The sequence below is a fragment of the Populus nigra genome, chromosome 2 (assembly GCF_951802175.1).
Source record: "Populus nigra chromosome 2, ddPopNigr1.1, whole genome shotgun sequence".
Classification (NCBI taxonomy): domain Eukaryota; kingdom Viridiplantae; phylum Streptophyta; class Magnoliopsida; order Malpighiales; family Salicaceae; genus Populus; species Populus nigra.
This window is the reverse complement of record NC_084853.1, coordinates 33,630,117-33,649,516: the sequence shown is the minus strand read 5'-3', so window position 1 is coordinate 33,649,516 and position 19,400 is coordinate 33,630,117. Positions and strand designations below refer to the sequence as shown.

Genomic DNA, 19,400 nt, shown 5'->3' with positions numbered 1-19,400 from the left:
ATTATTTTTATATTTCAAATCAAATTTATGGTTGTTTTTCAATATTGATAATAAATGTTTTTCAAATTTATTAATTATTTTATTAATAATATTAATTATAATAAAAATAATTACATTTATAACACAAATAATACTTATTTTTAATATTAATACTTTTAATTATAATAAAAATAATAATATTTATAACAAAAATAATAATAATTTTTACATTAATACATTTAATTATAATAAAAATAATTATATTTAGAAACCTAAGACCGAAGAATCTTGGGTCCTGACGCCAGACCAAAGTTTTTTGGGTCCTGACTCAACCCAAGGGAACTGGGTCTTGATGCAGGACCTATTAGCCTTGGGTATTGACACCAAATCCAAGTGCTTTCAGTCCTGACGCAACCCAAGAAAATTTGGTCCTGACACAGGACCCAAGAGATTGAGTCCTAACATAGGATCAATAATGTTGGGTTAGTCAGGTCCTGATGGAGCAGGACCCAATGTTGATGGATCTAGCGGCGACTGGACCCAAAGCTATTTTAGCTCGGTTCGATTTGATTATTTTAGAACAAAAACCGGTTTTAACTGTCAGGTTCTGTTTCAGTTTGATTTCGCTCGGTTTTTTTTTATTTTAACTCGGTTTTTTTTCTGTTTTTTTCGGTTTGGGTTCAGTTTGGTTTTTTCGGTTATTTCAATAGTGCCTTTTTAGTCGTTAAATTTTTTATTTATTTCATGTTATTTTTTTGAGTGATGATCTCTTATATTTATGTATTCTTGGCAATTAATTGTCCGAACTTGATCCAAGGCAAAGTTGATGAGATAAAGTTTAAATTTATAGCATAAAAACATATTTAAAAGAAAAGAGACCAAACAAAAAAAAAAGAAAGATGGCATGGCTTTTCTAGAATTCATGCGAAAATATACTTTTGCCTCGCATATTAATTTAGTCAAACCAAATTGATTAATTATTCTCTTCATTAACTTTTTTTGTTGCCTTGGTTAATCCTATATATTCAAATGTAATAGATAACTATGCTTTTTTTTCTTAGGGTTATGTGGATAAAATGAACTCAAATCGATTGGAAAGCTATGGTACGATGACAAACACTTCAGAGCTAGCTTGTTAACGTATAGTTCCTCCAGCCCTAACAACTAACACTAAGCATTGTCACAACCATTGCATCTGCTTATAGATTCTTTGAAGACAAGTTCTCCTTCCAAGTTTCAAAGCTTCTCTGTAGAAATAAACATGCACAATTTTCCTTTATCTGAAAAATAACAGATTCAATCCTGACGCAGGATCAATAATGTTGGGTTAGGCAGGTCCTAGTGGAGTAGGACCCAACATTGATAGATCCAGAGGCAACTGGACCCAAAGCTACATTAGCTTAGTTCGGTTCAGTTATTTTAAAACAAAAACATATTCAAATTGATTAGTTTGGCTCGATTTTTTCTGATTTGGTTTGATTTGTTTTCGGTTTTTTCCGGTTTGGGTTCAATCAGGTTTGTTTTTTTCAGTTATTTCAATAGTTCCTTTTTAGTCATCAAATTTTTTATTTATTTCATGTGATTTTTTTGAGTTGATGATCTCTTATATTTATATATTCTTGGCAATTAATTGCACGAACTTTTCTAAAAAAATAGCATGGCTTTTCTAGAATTCACGTGAAAATATATTTTTGCATATTAATTTAGTCAAACCAAACAGATTAATTATTCTGTTCATTAATTTTTTTTGTTGCCTTGGTTAATCCTCTATATTCGAATCTAATAGATAACTATTTTTTTTTTCTTAGGGTTATGTGGATAAAATGAACTCAAATCGATTGGAAAGTTATGGTACGATGACAAACACTTAAAGCTAGCTTGTTAACGTATAGTTCCTCCAGTCCTAACAACTAACACTAAGCATTGTCACAACCATTGCATCTGCTTATAGATTCTTTGAAGACAAGTTCTCCTTCCAAGTTTCAAAGCTTTTCTGTAGAAATAAACTGAAAAGCAAAGAAGTATTGAAAACTGAAAAGCATCCTCCACCCTTCAATCCTACTAGTGTAACGGAGAGACGCACAAAGGGTTATTGGTGTGAAATCCATAGATCAAATTGCTATGAAAACTTCTGAAAATTTGTTTGAGCTTTGATTTGTATACAAAAAAAAAAAAAACCCCCTTTCAATGCACAAAACATCATTATTAAAATTAAAAGCAAGTTTTCCCTACTTTTTCCTATTTTTTTATGCAAGTTTCATAAAAAAAACCACCATACCACACTCTTAGACACACACTTCATAAAATAACAATACAACTTCAAAATTATAAGAAAAAAATAATAGAAATATATTATATAGTTCTCAACATAGTTGTTAGATTTGATTCAAGATCTAACCTAACCTTATCGTCTTCTCCGTTATACTAGGAGGATTGAAGGGTGGAGAATGCTTTTCAGTTTTCCATACTTCTTTTCAACATGAACTTGGCCCCTAACGATCTACATACAGGATTTCAACGTCATCTACGTCATGGCCACGTATTAGTAGGTTCAGATAAAGGAAAATTATGCATGTTTATTTCTACAGAGAAGCTTTGAAACTTGGAAGGATAACTTGTCTTCAAAGAATTTATAAGCAGATGCAATGGTTGTGACTATTCTTAGTGTTAGTTGTTAGGGCTGGAGGAAATATAAGTTAGCAAGCTAGCTTTCAAGTGTTTGTCGTCGCACCTTAAACTTTCCAAGGACTTGGATCGATTTGAGTTCTCTGCCTTTCCCTCTTGTTTTCACATAACCAAAAGGCAGGTCAATGGTCCTAGAAAAAAAAAAACAAATGCAAATTATTATGTATAAATCTAAATCATGTGGGAAAAGTCTTGTTCATAAAGATTCATTGTACTGTGTATTGGAACAGTGTAATAACAGAGTGGCCCTTACCATAAAAAAGTGCTAAGACTATAGAGGAGGGCGGGGTTGTCTTTTTATTAGGATGCATTTAGCATTAAAGAAATGGTTTGGAAAAAAACGATTAATATAAATTTTAATGGGGCACAGTGAGGGTACAAACCACATAGTGCAGATGCCTGATGCTAAGCTATCATGCCTTGCCATATATGGTGGACTAAGTAGTAAAAGTTTTGAGTTTGGCGAAGGATTTCTTTTTATTAATGAAGACAGGTGTTTCTGTGATTTGTAATGTTTTTTGTTAAATGTTTTTGTTTCTTGGTTTTTTTTTTTATTGTAAACGAGTGAATTTTTTTTATATATATATATATATATATATATTTAACAGCCCCATCAACTAGGCGAAACTGAACAAAAGATAAAATACAATGGGAATATAAAAGAATAGAGAAGACCAAAGCGACGAGGGACCTAATTAATTAGTCCAGTTTATAATACATTCAGGATTTCTAAAAAGATCTGAGCCTGTGTAGTTGAAATTTCTAACTGAAGACTTCAACCAGAAGGGCAAACGGTGAAAGGTGAGATCAAAAATCATATCCCAATTTGGAGCCTTTGATTCGAAGATTAGGCGGTTGCGCGCTATCCAAATTGACCAGTACAGACCTTTGCAGAGGAGGCTAATAGCACGTCGCTGAAATTTTCCATTAGTCAAACCTGACCATTCCTGTAAATTTTGATATGAGTCTTTGTGCAGACAACCTGAGCACCCGAACCAGTTTAAGAAACGACCCCAAAGAGACCATGTTATGGGACACCAATGGAAGAGATGATTAATTGTCTCAGTTTCCTTGCAGCAGAATGGGCAGTGAGATTCCTTATAATTAATGATTCTCCTCTCAGCTAAAAAACTCCGTGTACTCAAACTTCCATGAAGAAGAAGCCATATGAACACATCCACTTTTGGAGGGGCATAACCATTCCATATCAGAACAGGGGAGTGATTATTTTCAGTGGCCGATAGACTATCAAAAAGATCACAACCTGATTGAGCTGAGTACATGCCAGAGCTGTGAAATTTCCATAACTTACGGTCTACACTATCTGAGAAAATGAGGCCACGCTGCACCTCTGCGATCAAACTCTCCCTCATGTCGTTTTCACGAGGCCGAAGGGGTCGTCTCCAGGATAGGTTGAAAGATGTATCTATCAAATTATATATATCTGCAAGGCTGGACTTTTGCTGCAGGGAGAGGTTATATAGTCTGGGGAATAAAAGTTGGAGAGTGGTTACAGAGCCAAGCCAAGAGTCAGTCCAAAACCGGATGTTCCTCCCATCACCCACCTTGAACCCGACATTTGCATGTAAAAGATTGGCAATGTTTTGTCTTGAGAGGATCGCCGAAACAATGCCATGCCAAGTTGGAGATAAAGAACCTGTAAACTCAGGGATACCGTTAATAAAGTGAGGTCGGTATTTTAGAAGAATGTGTTCTTGCCAGCCGCCTACCACTCCATTATCCAGATTCCATAGCCATTTAAATAGCAAAGCCAGATTTTTGTTGTGGATGGATCCCAGCCCGAGACCACCAGAAGATTTACTCTTTATTACCTTGTGCCAAGCCACCTTAAAAATGCCATGAGATGTTGAGGTTCCTTTCCAGAGAAAAGATCGGGTTAGAGATGAGATGACTTTAATAATACCCTTTGGCATAGCAAAAACTGACATGTAGAACAAAGGAAGAGAGCTTAAGACTGATTTAATTAGACACAACCTTCCCGCCATGCTCAAAAAATTCCCTTTCCATGTGCTTAGCTTTGCTCTGATAGTGGACAACACTGGTTTCCAGGTAGAGAGTCTGCTGGGATTGGCTCCAAGAGGTAGTCCAAGGTACCTGATCGGGAAAGTATCACTACGACAAAAAACTGAGTTTGCCAGGCTAGAGGTGTAGTCGTTGTCCAAGTTGATACCTATTAGTGAGCTTTTATAGAAATTAACTTTTAATCCGGAAATGATCTCAAACCAACGAAGTATCCTCTTGGCATGTAGAAGAGAGGGAAAATCATTTGGCAGGAAAATCAAAGAGTCATCAGCATATTGCAAATGAGTTATGTAATGTCCTGGAGCAGTCTGTAAGCCTTTGAAATAACCTGAAGCGGATGCCCTATTGAATAAAACCGTCAATCCCTGAACTGCGATGTCAAATAGGAAAGGAGAGAGAGGGTCCCCTTGCCTAAGACCCCTCTCCAGACTGAATTCTCTACTGGGGGAACCGTTTATCAAGATGGCTAATTTAGAAGTGGATAAGCATTCAAAGATCAACTTCCTCCAGTGTGAGCCAAAACCCATGTATCCCATGCTTGTGTCAATATGTTCCCACAAAATTGAGTCAAAGGCTTTATGGAAATCTACCTTCAGTAAGAGGTCATGCTCCTTCTTGCTGCGCACACCATGGACAACCTCATTTGCTATCATGAACCCGTCTAAAATCTGTCGCCCAGCAATGAATGCAGACTGGTTAACACTGATTACATCTATCAAGACACGTCTAAGCCTAGTGGACAGTAGTTTTGCCACTATTTTATATAACCCATGAATCAAGCTTATCGGACGAAAATGTGAGAATCTGCTCGGCCCCTTTGATTTTGGAATCAGGGTTATAAAAGAAGAGCTGATACCCTTTGGAAGTTTACCAGTTCTGAAAAAACTTTTAACCAACATAAAAACCTCTGAGCTGATGATATTCCATACCTTTTTATAGAAGGAGAAGGTGAAACCATCAGGGTCAGGGGCTTTAGAACCATCACAGTCCCACACAGCTTGCTTAACTTCTTCCATTGAAGGTGGTCTTTCTAGCCAAATTGAATTTGCTTCTGAAATTTTCTTGGTGTTTAAATTTAGCCAACAGATGGTGAATTAAGCAGTAAAAGTTTTGGGTTTGGTGAAGTACTTTCTTATGTTAATGAAGACACGAGTGTTCTATGGTTTCATTTTCTTTTTTATCTTTTTATTAACCACCTGCAACAAGGCTATATATATTTTATTGCTGTTTGCATTCATCAAATCACACTATACTATTTTGCTGCTTAACCTCAAGCATTACTCAGTTGTAAGAAACTTGCGACTAATTTCACAAATACATGGAGGATAGGTCGTTCTAGAAAAAAAAATACTGTATGAACATTTCTTTGCAAGCCTACACACACATATTGAATCTCCCTAATTTACTAGTAAAAAGATGATGGCTTCAATATTTTAAATGAGAAAGAGATGGTATAAAGCACCCATCACCTCCAAAAGGCTTTGTACATGGGTCCTCTTCAGGTGCACTCACTAGGGTAAGTGTGCAAGCATTATAGCCTGTAGTTCATGTGCAAATGCAGTAACATGAAGAGGGATTAGTAAAACCAAAAAGGAAGTGTTTTGAGAAAACTCAGTGGGTTGTTGGAAGAGAAAATGGCTGATTGTGAGAAATCACATTTCCAAGGATTTTTATCAGAAGTTTGATAGAAGAGATTCATGGCATAAGCAGCATGAGATGCTACTGTGTTCGGTTCAAAGCAAGCCCCGCCTGGTTGGATCGGACCACGGTCAATCCCTCATCCACAGACAAAATCCAGATTAGCCTGCAATTGTGCATCTGATACATCTGATTAAAATTTTGGGTCTGAGGACAGTTTCTGAAGCATTTGTTTCTTTATGCTCACATTCAGTACTAATACCGAAGAGAGCAAGATGGAAATTATTTGTGACTAGACAGAAGCAAAGAATGAGTATATAAAATACCTAAGAGTAAATCTTTTATTCAGCATGGCTGTCATTGTACGCAATTCTCATCATTGACCGTCTTTGGTACCAAAGGCTATGAAGTTCACAGAAATATCATCAGATAGAGACCATCGCCCAGTCAAGGGGCTGTGAACAAATCCAGCCATTTCTTTAACCTGGCGAGCACCAAACCCAAAGCAATAAGTTTTTGCTAAGACGTAACAGTAGTAGACATGTCAAAATGTCAGCAGGGAAAGCAACCATCTTACATTGATAGAAGCACGCTGTAGGATAAGCACCAGTTCTTCAGGAGTAAGAAAGTTTGACCACTGATGCGTGCCTTTAGGAAGCTGTACAGCATTGGTTATTAATAACAACACAAAGCAAACAAAAGGATAGAATCAAACTATAATACATCGACAGATTACTTCCAGAAATTTTGGGAAGGCTAAAACCTACACACCACCTTCACCACCAACTACAGCGATAAGAAGATTGCATGCACTGGATAGTCCTACACACAAAGTCCATTGCTATAGGAAAAATAAAATGCTAGAACAGGTCCACTACCAGTGAAAACAATGGGATTTTGGACTCCGTTTCTCATCTGTTTATATCACACCCACTACCAGAAATTCGCCTAAAACAAACAGAATTACCGAAAGAATAATTCAGTCCATAAATTATGGTGATAATTACCGATGGATACTATTACATCTGTAATTTAGTTGGTATATACCGACGGACTAATGTTGTCGGTATATACCGACTGAATTACAGATGAAATATATAGAATTTTTTTAAAAAAAAATGCAGTTCGATGACATGGCAGTTTTTGCGAGCGATTTTAGCGACGGAATGACTAAGGGATTGAAACTGGAATATCCGTACAATGACGTGACTAATTCACCGTTAGAATTACCAAGGGAATCATCGACAGAAGTATTCCGTCGGTGATTCCCTCGGTAAGAGTTAATAAATCATCACTTTGTTTACCCTCTCCTCCCCTATTTCTCCTTCTTCTTTCTCATCCCAACTCTCCCCTCCCAAACTGCAAACAACCACCCCCTCTTCTCAACACAAGTCATCTTTCTATAACTTTTATGGTCACAACATCCGTGTTCTGATTTATTGTGGATTTTATCATTTTTTGTAAGTAAATCTATCTTTTTTAATTTTAACATTTAAATGTCAATTTTATTGTTTTTTATTGTTTTTTTTTAGTATATGTATTTTGTTAGTGTATATACATGTTTTATTGTTATTTCTCAAATAAACTTGTAATATGAATGTATAATTTTGTATTTGTTATGGTTTGTTTTAGATTTTGTAAAATTATATTTGTTTGTAAATTGTTGAAACTTTGTTGAATTACCGAATTAGATGTGTTTTGATGAAATAATTAATAGCTTGTTTAACGTGTCCGTTTTAATTTTTATCAATGTTATTGCGGAGTTGTAATTTCTATAAATTTATATGTATACATTTATATGAATGTTGATAATTGATAATGAATATTTATGAGAAGTTTTAAATAATTTGTTGAATAATCTCGAGGTAAACCAATATTTTTACAAATTTATTTACTTAACATAGTTAATTAATACATGTTGTCATCATAATTTTATAGAGGTTCAATAGAAGTCATGGATGATGGTTCATTGATGTATCAAGATTCAACTAAAGGATTGCGGAGGATGAGTTATTTTAATGGGGTTCAGGGTTTTATTAATTTTGCAACATCTATTCCTAGAAATTTTATTGGAGACGGTATTAGTTGTCCATGCAGGAAGTGTAAAAATAAAAAGTATATGCATCTAGATGTTGTAATGATGCATATTCTACACAAAAGGTTCATGGAGGATTGCCCGTGTTGGTATGCCCACAGAGAACTATTTGTTTGTAATGAGAGCATGGTAGAAAGGGTGGTTGGGTCAACTTCTAGTGCTAGCAACGTGCATGGAGTTGCAAATGACAACATTAATCCTTACAGGAATATGGTTATGGATGCAATGAGAATGAATCAAGGTAATGGCAGTAGACTACTTTTTTTTAATATCTCTTTACAACTTAAATTTCATGTAGATGTCTGATGAGGAATATAGTTGATTGGTGGCCCTTATTAGATTTTATATGTAATGGATTTATGAGACGTTAATAATTCATTAGAGATGTTAAATTGGAAGCTAAAATCCATGAAATTCAACGAGACTATTACAAAAGATGAGATATCTAAGACAGTAACAATTAGACTTTTACGTGAATACTATATGTATATATATAAGAATTGAGTCATGCGGACACTTGCACATTAAGATACTAACTCTAAAAATATACATGATATGTGTATGTATGTTACGATGAGGAAATAAACATGCATAGAAAGTACCATATGTGTAATGCATGAATATGGATTCTCTATAACATTCGGCTTGAAGGGATTATGACCAAAAACTTCCTTGTGATTTAGGAGAAGCAACCAAGTTTGGATCTCCTATTGGGGGAGGTCACAAGACAGGCCGAGCAGGTGTGTGATTTTCCCTTTTTTTTGCACTTATGCAATTCAAAGTTCTTCTGACGAATGCATAAATGCCATGTTCAATGTAAATAAAGTCTAGCGTATTTACAAGATTAGCTTCGGCTAATGGCATCCGTGATAGGATTGCCATGAAATGAATTACAAGATTAGCTTCCGCTAATGGCATCTATGATAGGATAGCTGGGATATGAATTATAATATTAGCTTCGGCTAATGATATCCATGATAGGATTGCTAGGAGATGAATTACAAGATTAGCTTCGGCTAATGACATCCGTGATAGGATATATTGTATGGATTGTATGTATGAAACCAATCTCAATTAGGAGTCGTATGTCATGTTGCTTCTGAATCCATTAACCAAATCTTCGTAATAGTTTAACGTTCAGTAAACACAATAATAGATCCTTTGTAATACACAAACAAAACATTCCATAACAGTTTAGCATTGAGTAACACAACAATACACCTTTCGTATTACTCCTCCAACCATCCATGACAATTAATGTTCAATACAATACAACAACAGATCCCTCGTAATACTCATTAAATCATTCGTGATAATTAATATTCAATATAATACAACGGTATATCTTTCGTAATTCTCATACAACCATTCGTGATAATTTCATTTGATATAATACAACGGTAGATCATTCATAATACTCATAAAATCATTCATCACAATTACATTCAATAAAATACAATAGTAGATCCTTCATAATATTCATACAATTATTTGTCACAATTACATTCAATAAAATACAACAACAGATTCTCCATAATACTCATACTACCATTCATCAGCAGCCCAAATTCATAATAGCCCAATCAACATCTCATAGTCGGTTTAATATTCATTGCAACAAAATAATATATCCACCTCAACAGGTCATTTCAGAACATTAACATTTTCATCATTATTTCAACATTCAACAAGAACCCGATCGACAATTTATAGTCATTTCGACAAACATCAAGACTTCATCATTGTTTTATCATTCCACAAGGATTTAATAAGATATCATCGTAAGTAAATTATTTCAAAACATAAACATCGTACGAGAAAAAGATGGAAACCATCTACCTCCTCCACATGCAGGTTGTCCTTGTCCTAACGATGGTCCAATCCTGGCCACACCACCTAAGACATCAATGGCCACAAATCAGTACATTTCCATCCTTAAATCACATCTATCACCATACTTTTTTCAAGAGTTCTTATGTTCACCTTTAAGTGTTCCATATTTTACACCATCATACAATGTAATTGTTACAAGCATTTAAGTCATTTCTGCTCGGAGGTCTATTGTAAAGAATCGGCAGCGAAACTGATTCGCTATTGGCCACACAATTCGATAGCGAAAATTTGTTCAGTGAAAACTGGTTTGTTGCCAAACGCATAATGTGGCAGCGAAAACTGGTTCGCTGCAGGCACCTCAATTTCGGCAGCAATTACTACTTTGTTACAGCCAACACGCTTTTAGCAGTGAATGCTAATTTTGCTTCAGGCAACTCGATTTTGGCAGCGAATCACACTTCCGCTGCAGACAACACAACATCAACAGTGAACGCTGATTTGCTGTAGATAACACAACTTTGGCAGCAAATGCTAATTTGCTGTAGCTAACACATTTTTGGCAGTGAATGCTAATTCGCTGCGGACAACACAATTCGGCAGCGAACACCTGATTCGCTACGAACAACACAAATTTGGCAACAAAAACCTGATTCACTGCGCAATACACAATTCGGCAGCGAACACCTGATTCGCTGCGGACAACACAACTCGGCAACAAACACCTAATTCACTGCAGACAGCACAATTTGGCAAAGAACACTTGATTCATTACGCAATACACAATTCGGCAGCAAACACTTGATTTGCTGCAGACAACACAAATTGGGCAACGAACACCTGATTCGTTACGGACAACACAAATTTGGAAGTGAACACTTGATTTGATGCAGACAACACAATTTGGCAGCGAACACCTGATTCACTGCGGACAACACAATTCGACAATGAAAACCTGATTCCCTGTGGAATACATAATTCGGCAGCGAAAACTGGTTCCCTATAGGCCACACAATTCAACAGTGAGAGCAGATTCGCTGCAGACACCAAAATTTTGTAGTGAAAACATATTCACTGTAGATAACACAATTCAACAGCGAGGCTGATTCACTACTGACATAAAAATTGTTGATGAGAGAGCTGAGTCGCTGCTGACTCAGAAATCATCAACACAACCCCTGTCGCTATTGATTCACAAATAGGCAGCAGCGACAAAATCGTTTCTGATTTGACTTCTTCCCTTTGGCCAAGAGTAAAGCTTACACTAGGCTTTTCTCCTTTGTAACACTTCCTAGCCGAAACTTGTACATATAACGATAATAGTCATACTCCAATTGGTATCACAAAAGCATGAATAGTGCACCATCAAATCTCAATATGCATATTTGATTTCAGTTCTTCTAACTACTAGCTCAAGTTATACAAATCCATTCATCACACAACAAAATCAATGCATTGTCAAGGGCAATTTTCGTTTCAGCAGCAGCATGTTTCTTCAAGATTTATTATCAACATATTTTCATATAACTACATCAACCAAACATGTTGAATCACACCATTAACACAAGTATAATTCTATTTTGGTTTCGCATGATCTAACATCTCTTATAGGGGTTGTCATCTATGCATTTTATTCCTTTAATCCCTATTCTGTCCAACCCTCAACAAGGCCGACCAACTTTCCAAGTTTATGCATTCAAATTTGCAATATTTGTTTTGTTAAATATTTTGGAATTAGGTCCCCCATTCAGCCCTATTTTTGTCCCTCCTTTTAGCTTAGTTCTTTCCATAACAGTTGGAGTAAAGTTCCTAGGCCATACATCCATAGTTTTCTTCTTCCTTTCGGTTTCAAGGCCTTAAGAACAGGTAGAGAAGGACATGGTTCATACCTCATGAATTTAGTATTTTTGGGACGGGTTTGACAACATTTCTCCCCTTCTACTCTCAATTTTCTTCTTCCTCTTCCTCCCTTTCGGTTTTCGCCTTCTCCTGTCAGTTTCCCATAGATTTTAGGCCTCTACTACCTTCATGTTTACAATTTTCCAGCCTCCTGTCAGGCTCTCCCTTCTCTCTCTCATGCTTGAGGCACATGCAGCAGATTTGTTGAGCTCTCTTTAGGAAGGAGGAAAGAACAAGAGCATGTAGCCCATTTTGGGAAGTGGGCAAAGAGCTTATTTTGGGAAGAGGGAAGGGGGCAAGAGCATGTAGCTCATTTTAGGAAGAGCGGACAACCACCCTTTCTCTATCCTTGTTTTTATAGCCCCCAAAGTGTGCTAGGTGTTTGGGACCAAGGCTATCCTTACCCCCCCCCATTTTAGGTTATCTTGGGTTGGTTTCTATTCCCATTCTCCCCTAGGATAGGCTGGTCCAATTATAATTTTTGTTAGGTCTTACATTATCGGTGTCGATTCAGGAATCAACAATAAAAATTGCGTCTCTGTCGATTCAGAAATCGACAGCCAAAAACTATGTCGCTACCCATTCAGAAATCGGTAGCCAACACTATTCCGCTGCCGATTCAGAAATCAACAGCCAAAACATTTTCACTGCTGATTTTTGAATCGGCAGCGATGATGGAGTCATTTAAGCTTTACTTTTCTTTCTTTTTTATTTTTTTTTGGTGTTTACAATAACTCTACACATTCTTCCATTTTATTTTCACACAACTCTTCACCAATGCATGCTAAATCCATTCATTATCATGAGCATGAATTTTTACCTCAGCTCATGCATGTTTCCATGAGTTAAACAAGGTCACAAATTTCAATTTTTATCATTTCATTTCATCCTTTTCCATTATCTCCCTTGGCCGGCGCTTAGTCTAGGTTTTGTTCATCATGTTCATCCATTTCTTTTTTGTCAACGTTTCTGGAATAGGTCCCCCCATCCAACCCTCATTCTCTTTAATCTTTCTATCTAGTCCTCTCGAGTAATAGGTGTAAGAACCATGCTTTTAATAATTTTTTTACATTTTAAAAAAATTGATCAAACTGGATGTAAAGCACGGGGAATATTCTAATAAACTTCAAAGTGTGGATCATGATTCATGGAACATTTACACGTGGCGACATGAACCAAAAATCGCTTTAATGCAAGAGAAATTATATGAATGCCACCATGGAATGACCCTAATATGACGCCCATTTTGGATTTTATTATTCCACTATCAGGATAATCAAAGGAATAGTAAGTTTTTAAGTGTTTGAACTTATTGATTTTTAAAATTGGGTATTTGAACTTTATTTCTATTCAAATAAGTATATTCTTTTATTTTACACAATAAAGTATCTAAGTGGATGTATATTAGTTAAATGTTTAGTGTCAACCAAGAGTGCAAATAAAATATTTATATACATGAACTAACGTGTCTGTTAAAAAATTTCTTGTCACAAGTTAGCTAACAACATTGTCTAGAAATCTTTCTAACATATAAACAATTATTTTCATGCATTTCTTCATTCTTTCTAACATCCTTTGTATACAACACAAGATATTTCTCAGCAATGATCATTTTTAAGATTTTATATATTTAAAGTTAAATTCATAAGAGCATGCACACATAAAATTGTTTACATGTTCATGTTTCAATACACTATAGCCAATTTGGTGCTTTCAGATTTCCCGAACATTCTATCGCTAGTGCATTTCTGATCTACCACTTGAAGCATGATAAGGTATAGGGTTCGTGTTCACATTAGGAGTGTCTTCAAATGCTATCCACCCTACCTTGATTAATTGCAGAAGTTTTCTCTTGAAGGCATTGCAAGTATGGATGTTATGTCCGACAACACCAGCATGGTATTCGCAAGTGAGCTCTGGCTTGCACCAGCTAAGGTAAGGTGGCTATAAAGGTGCCAGAGGATCAGGAGCAACATGCCTGATGCTTAATAGCTTCTGGTACATCTAATTCAGGGGCAGCAGTAAGGGAGGTAGTTATTCTTGGACCCTTTGGTAATTTCCAATTTTGCTTTTGGCTTGAAAGTTTTGGGGCTCAGGTTTTTTGATGTTGGCAATTTAGGATGGAGTGTGGTAGTGTTGGGATGAATTTTTCCTACCCTTATAGCTATCTTCAATATGGTTGACCTCCTTCCTTTTGAAGCCTTTTTTCTCGGTGGGTGCAGAAATTCTACCACTCTTGATGCCTAGCTTTATGCGTTCACACACTACCACAACATTAGTGAATTGCTTGGCCGAACTACCCATCACATGCTCATAATATGGTGCTTTGAGTGTGTCAGAAAATAAAGTGACCATCTCTTTGTCCAGAAGTGGAGGATGTACTTGAGCAGTTAATTCCTGCCATCTTTGAGCATATTCCCTTATGCTTTCTTTATCCTTTTTGTCTAGATTGGAAAAGCTGGTTCTGTCTGGAGCAACGTCCATGTTATACTTGTACTGCTTGACAAAAGCATCCACCAAATCTTTCCATCTCTGGATCCTTATGTTGTCCAATCTCATGTACCAGCTCAATGTTGCCCCACTTAAGCTATCCTGAAAAAATGCATCAGTAGTTTCTCATTATGTACAACTTCTGCCATTTTATTGTAGTAGGACTTGAGAGGAGTCATGGGGCATTATGCTCCACTATATTTGATGAACTCAGGAACACGAAACTTCTTCAGGACAACCATATTTGGGACTAGACACATCTCTGTTACCCATACTAGATCATATAAGTCTACCCCTTCAACGACTCTAATTTTGGCTTCCAGCGCGTCCATCTTATCTTGATCAATGTTATCAGATAACTTGGCATTGTGGGACTCATGGGCAAATGCATCAATGACTATCAGGGCTGGTGCAGGTGTCGCTGACTGCACAAATGCTAGATTAGGTTGAGGCTTTTAACCATGTTCACTCATTCTTTCGTTGGGCTGAGCTATTGTAAGAGGCTGATTAAAGGTGACCGATCGGTCAGAAGGACCTTCACCAGATGTATTTCTCAGTGTTTGCTCTAAGAAGCTAGTGAGGCAAGCCACGCTTGTCTTTAGAGGCTCCAACTCTTCTTGAAAATGGGCATCACGATGAGCGCACTCTTCATCTTCCATGTTTCTCGCTCGAAGTCGGGTGTTGTAGACTTGTAGGGGACCTATATTTCAACCTATTGTATGTATGTTATTTACCAATGAATTGATGTATGCATTTGGATGCAAATGTATATATGTACATGCGCATTAGGGAGTTCATACTCTAAGGATAGGTTTTGGGCCATTATATGATGGGTGGTTTTCTATCTAGTCTCAAAAGGGTCTCATATTTGCCTTGTGATGGTCTTCGTAAAGACAATATAAGGGCACGTATACCCATCATTGCCAAGCAAGCGCTCAGATATGAGTTGGGTGTTTCACGCATTTGAAACCTAACCAATAGTCATAAGGCAGATCGCTAATCCCCCACCTATCTTGTAAGCTTGTGTGTTCTTCCCAAAAATTTAAGACATGTGATGCATAAGACAATTCTACACAATACTTGAACAAATATGTACAAAAATTAAGGTGTGTAAGAAATAAATAAAGAAAATGCATGTTAACAATAAACATGCAAACCAAACAATAAAACACAATTATCAGACAAAAACAAAGCTTAGTCCACAAGGTCCCCAGCAGAGTCGCCATTATGTCGCACTTATGCGGCGCCGCAATGATATCTTCCACTCTCAGGTGTATGTGTATCTATTTGGCAAATGTGGGAAGACAAGGAATTATTGTCTTTTATCCGTGGAAAGTAGGAATGGGAGTCACCACCTAGTATTTTGGTCACTAGGAACCCTAACTGGTCTTAGAGATCGGGTAGAGGGACTGGTTGCGTAAAGGGAATGTATTAGCACCTCAAATACCCCTTACCTAAGGTAAGCTGTATTGTTTTATTGTCTGATATATGCTACGATTTTATTGTATTTTTGATTGTTGGTCTGTCTATGGTTTAAGAAAAGTCCTTCTCGGTAAGGAGATTCTTGTCATATCAAGTAAAACCTAATCGTTCTAACATCAACAAAAAAATTTAATATCCAGAATACGTCTTACGTATGAGGTCATAACAACAGATACTAAAAGTGAACAAAATAAATTTTTTGTTATTTTTTGAAATTTTGGCCTTATTCTTGTGGCTTTAATAAACTAGTTATTAAAGCCAAAATGCATGCTAAAATATTTTTTTTGAATTTTTCTTTGTTGTATGAAAACACAATATGAATTTTTTTAAAGAGACTTTGTCATATGCATGAAATATATATAAATTTTGTAATGTTTTGACAAATCGGGTATTTTAATATCAGATTTGTATCTTTACAGTATAAAAATATAAACCGATATTAATCAAAATGGATAGAAAAACATGCAATATGAACACTGGAGAGTGAATTAATTCACTTTCCACTATTCACTTGTAGAGCAGTGGATGGCTACCGGAGAAGAAGCAGAAGAAGGAAATTGACTGGGCAGCACTGGTGGCACTATTGTTGCGATAGACGGCTGTGGTGGCAGATGGTGGTTCTTCTTCTCTCCTCTACTTCGATATGCTGTTTTCTTCTTGTGTTTTTCGTTCCCTCTATTGCTACCCAATTTTGACCCATGTTTTGATAAATTTTTGGAAAAAAAACCAAAAATAGCAAAAAACAATGAAAACCCCAAAAAATGCATTTTTGATATTTTTGCATCGTTTTTTAACATTTTCAACGTCATTGTTGTTACTCATTTTTTAGCCCCACATGCTAGAGATGGTGGGTACCTCTTTTGAACTAAATGCAGGAGTGATTGTTGAGGAATTGACAAAAGAAGAGAAGAAAGAAATGTTTTTCGGACCCTGTTTTAGCTATTTTCTACTCTCTTTATCCTTCCCCTTCGTTGCCGAAATCATCAGGATTCTTAGATTAATTATGAGTCTTCATGATGCTAAACTCGTTCATTCCTTATCTGGTCTTTAAGATTGGATAAATCCCTCAGAATTTGCACTAAAAAAACTGATTCTACTACTGTCGAAATTATGTTGTAATACCAACTTTGTTCCAACTTACGCTTTCATTCTGACTCGATTTTGTGCAATATCTAGCAATCCCAGCTATATTCTGTCATTCATGACATGTTAAAGAATTGATCAACGCCTTTATTGGGTCTTAGGGCCCACTATTCTTCTGTCATACTCTTAGTCAGATTTGGGATGCTCAGCATTGTCAATTTCCAAATTAGATCAGGAGACCCTTTTTGACCAAACAGATTGCGGCCAGATTCTATTCTTCAAAACGATTCTGTTCTTCAGATTGTAGTCCTATACGTGTAGATGAATTTGGGTTTTTGAATCGCCTGATTTTGATATCAAAAGCTCAAGATATTCTCGTTTGAAGGTCATGAAAGCAGAGAATCATGTCGCGAGAAGGGTTCTAGCCTGAGTTTGCAAGTCTGATTTGAGGGATTACGGGCCAGTTTGAAGGACCTTTTTTTTTACCAATGATTGAATTGAAAAGTGCTAAAATGAGGGATTTAATTGAAGATGAAATTAGAAGGAAATGGGCTAGTTTTTAAGAAGTTAAAGAGGGGGACTAGATCATCAGAAAATGACAAGAATTATACCACGCTGGATAAGGAAATACGACTTTGCAACATGATACTGTTCATTTGTGTTCTAAATAGAACCCCTCCTCGTCTAAAATTCTTTCCTTTTCTCTTCACAATCCTCCCCCTCTGCAATTCTTTCCTTTTCTCTGCACAACTATTCCCACTGGTTTCCATGATTCTCTCGCCTGATTTTTGGGCTGCAAATCATGTTTTTTTTTCTACCTCAATACAAAGGAAACAGTTGGTGCCTCACGGTGCCAACTATAGAAGGACAGAAAGCAGTCACACCATCCTCTAATTACTTGAAAGTAATCACTAGAATCATAAGAGTGTTCTGGTTTCGTATTTTGTTTTATCTGATTGTAAGTAGCCTAAAATTGTATCCTAGATTAGTGTGTTTTGTTTCCTAAATGGAGTTGCGTATAGGCTATATATAAGCCTCTTCTGTTGACCTAAAAGAGAGGGAGAAAAAAAGAAAGAAAGAGAGGAAGAGTAATGAGAAAGAGGCAGACAACAGGAAAACAGAGAAAGAGCAATAAAACATAGAGGGAAGAACGTCCATTCCACCAGCACATCACACCTTCATCATCGTCTTTGCCGTCTCTAGAGACAACATCAAGAAGAAGAAAAAGATAGAGACCAACACTAGCTTTGCTAGCATTTGTCATTGTCTCTAGAACCAGTGATCACCAGTCGTTCGCAAGAGCTTTAGCATCATTATCTTCGCCCGTTAGTTATCAGGTAAGCGCCCTAGATTCTTTTCACTTTGCAAATTTAATTACACGGTTATTGTGCATGTTTTCGTTATTGTTCAAGTGAATTATAATTCACTTGAGCAATAACTAAGGAGGCATTGTTTGTGCAACCAGGTCACTGGTTTGGAAGTGACTCGGCTAGGCCTGCTGGGTTCCGCCCAGCCACATGGGCTGCGTTGGATGCAGGCCTAAAAAATGTTTTCTTGTGTGTTGGATACGGCCAATACCTTAATATATTTTGAACATTTAATTTTTTATAAAAAAACAAATATTTAAAGTTTTGAAAATGTGTTTTCGCATGAATTTCTTAAAAAAAATTATTTTCTTGTATTTTGAATTTTACAACATGTTTGTAAAACTCTAAAGGGTGTTGACCAATATTCCAAAAATATAAAAATCTTATTTTTGAGGAATTCATTTATATTCACTATTAATATTTGGATAAAGAAATCCAAAAGGGGTTAATATCCAAAATATTATTGGGATAAATTTGTTATTATTCACTGTTAATATTTGGATAAAGAGGATAAAGAAACCCTAAGTGTAACATATCCAAAATACTTTTCTAGGAATAATAAGTCACTATTATTTATTTAATCACACATCCTTGAAAGAAGCCTTAATTATAATTAGGGACATTTCAATTTTTCACTCCATGGTTTACGAGTCGTGAGAGTATGAAACACTAAGGCAAAAATAGGCTTTTAAAGCGCTCTAAATTTTCTTAGATTTCTAAATTTTTATGTCTTTTCCTTGTGATTTATGAGTCGCGAACACTTGAAATACAAGAGGGAAAATGAGCTTTTAAGCACATTGAATCTCCTT

At 36.2% G+C, this 19,400-nt stretch overlaps 1 pseudogene; it reads right to left on the bottom strand.

Annotated features, from left to right (window-relative positions):
• Positions 1-6,132: 6,132 nt before the first annotated feature.
• On the bottom strand, positions 6,133-7,184 carry LOC133682935 (uncharacterized; annotated as a pseudogene).
• Positions 7,185-19,400: the final 12,216 nt, after the last annotated feature.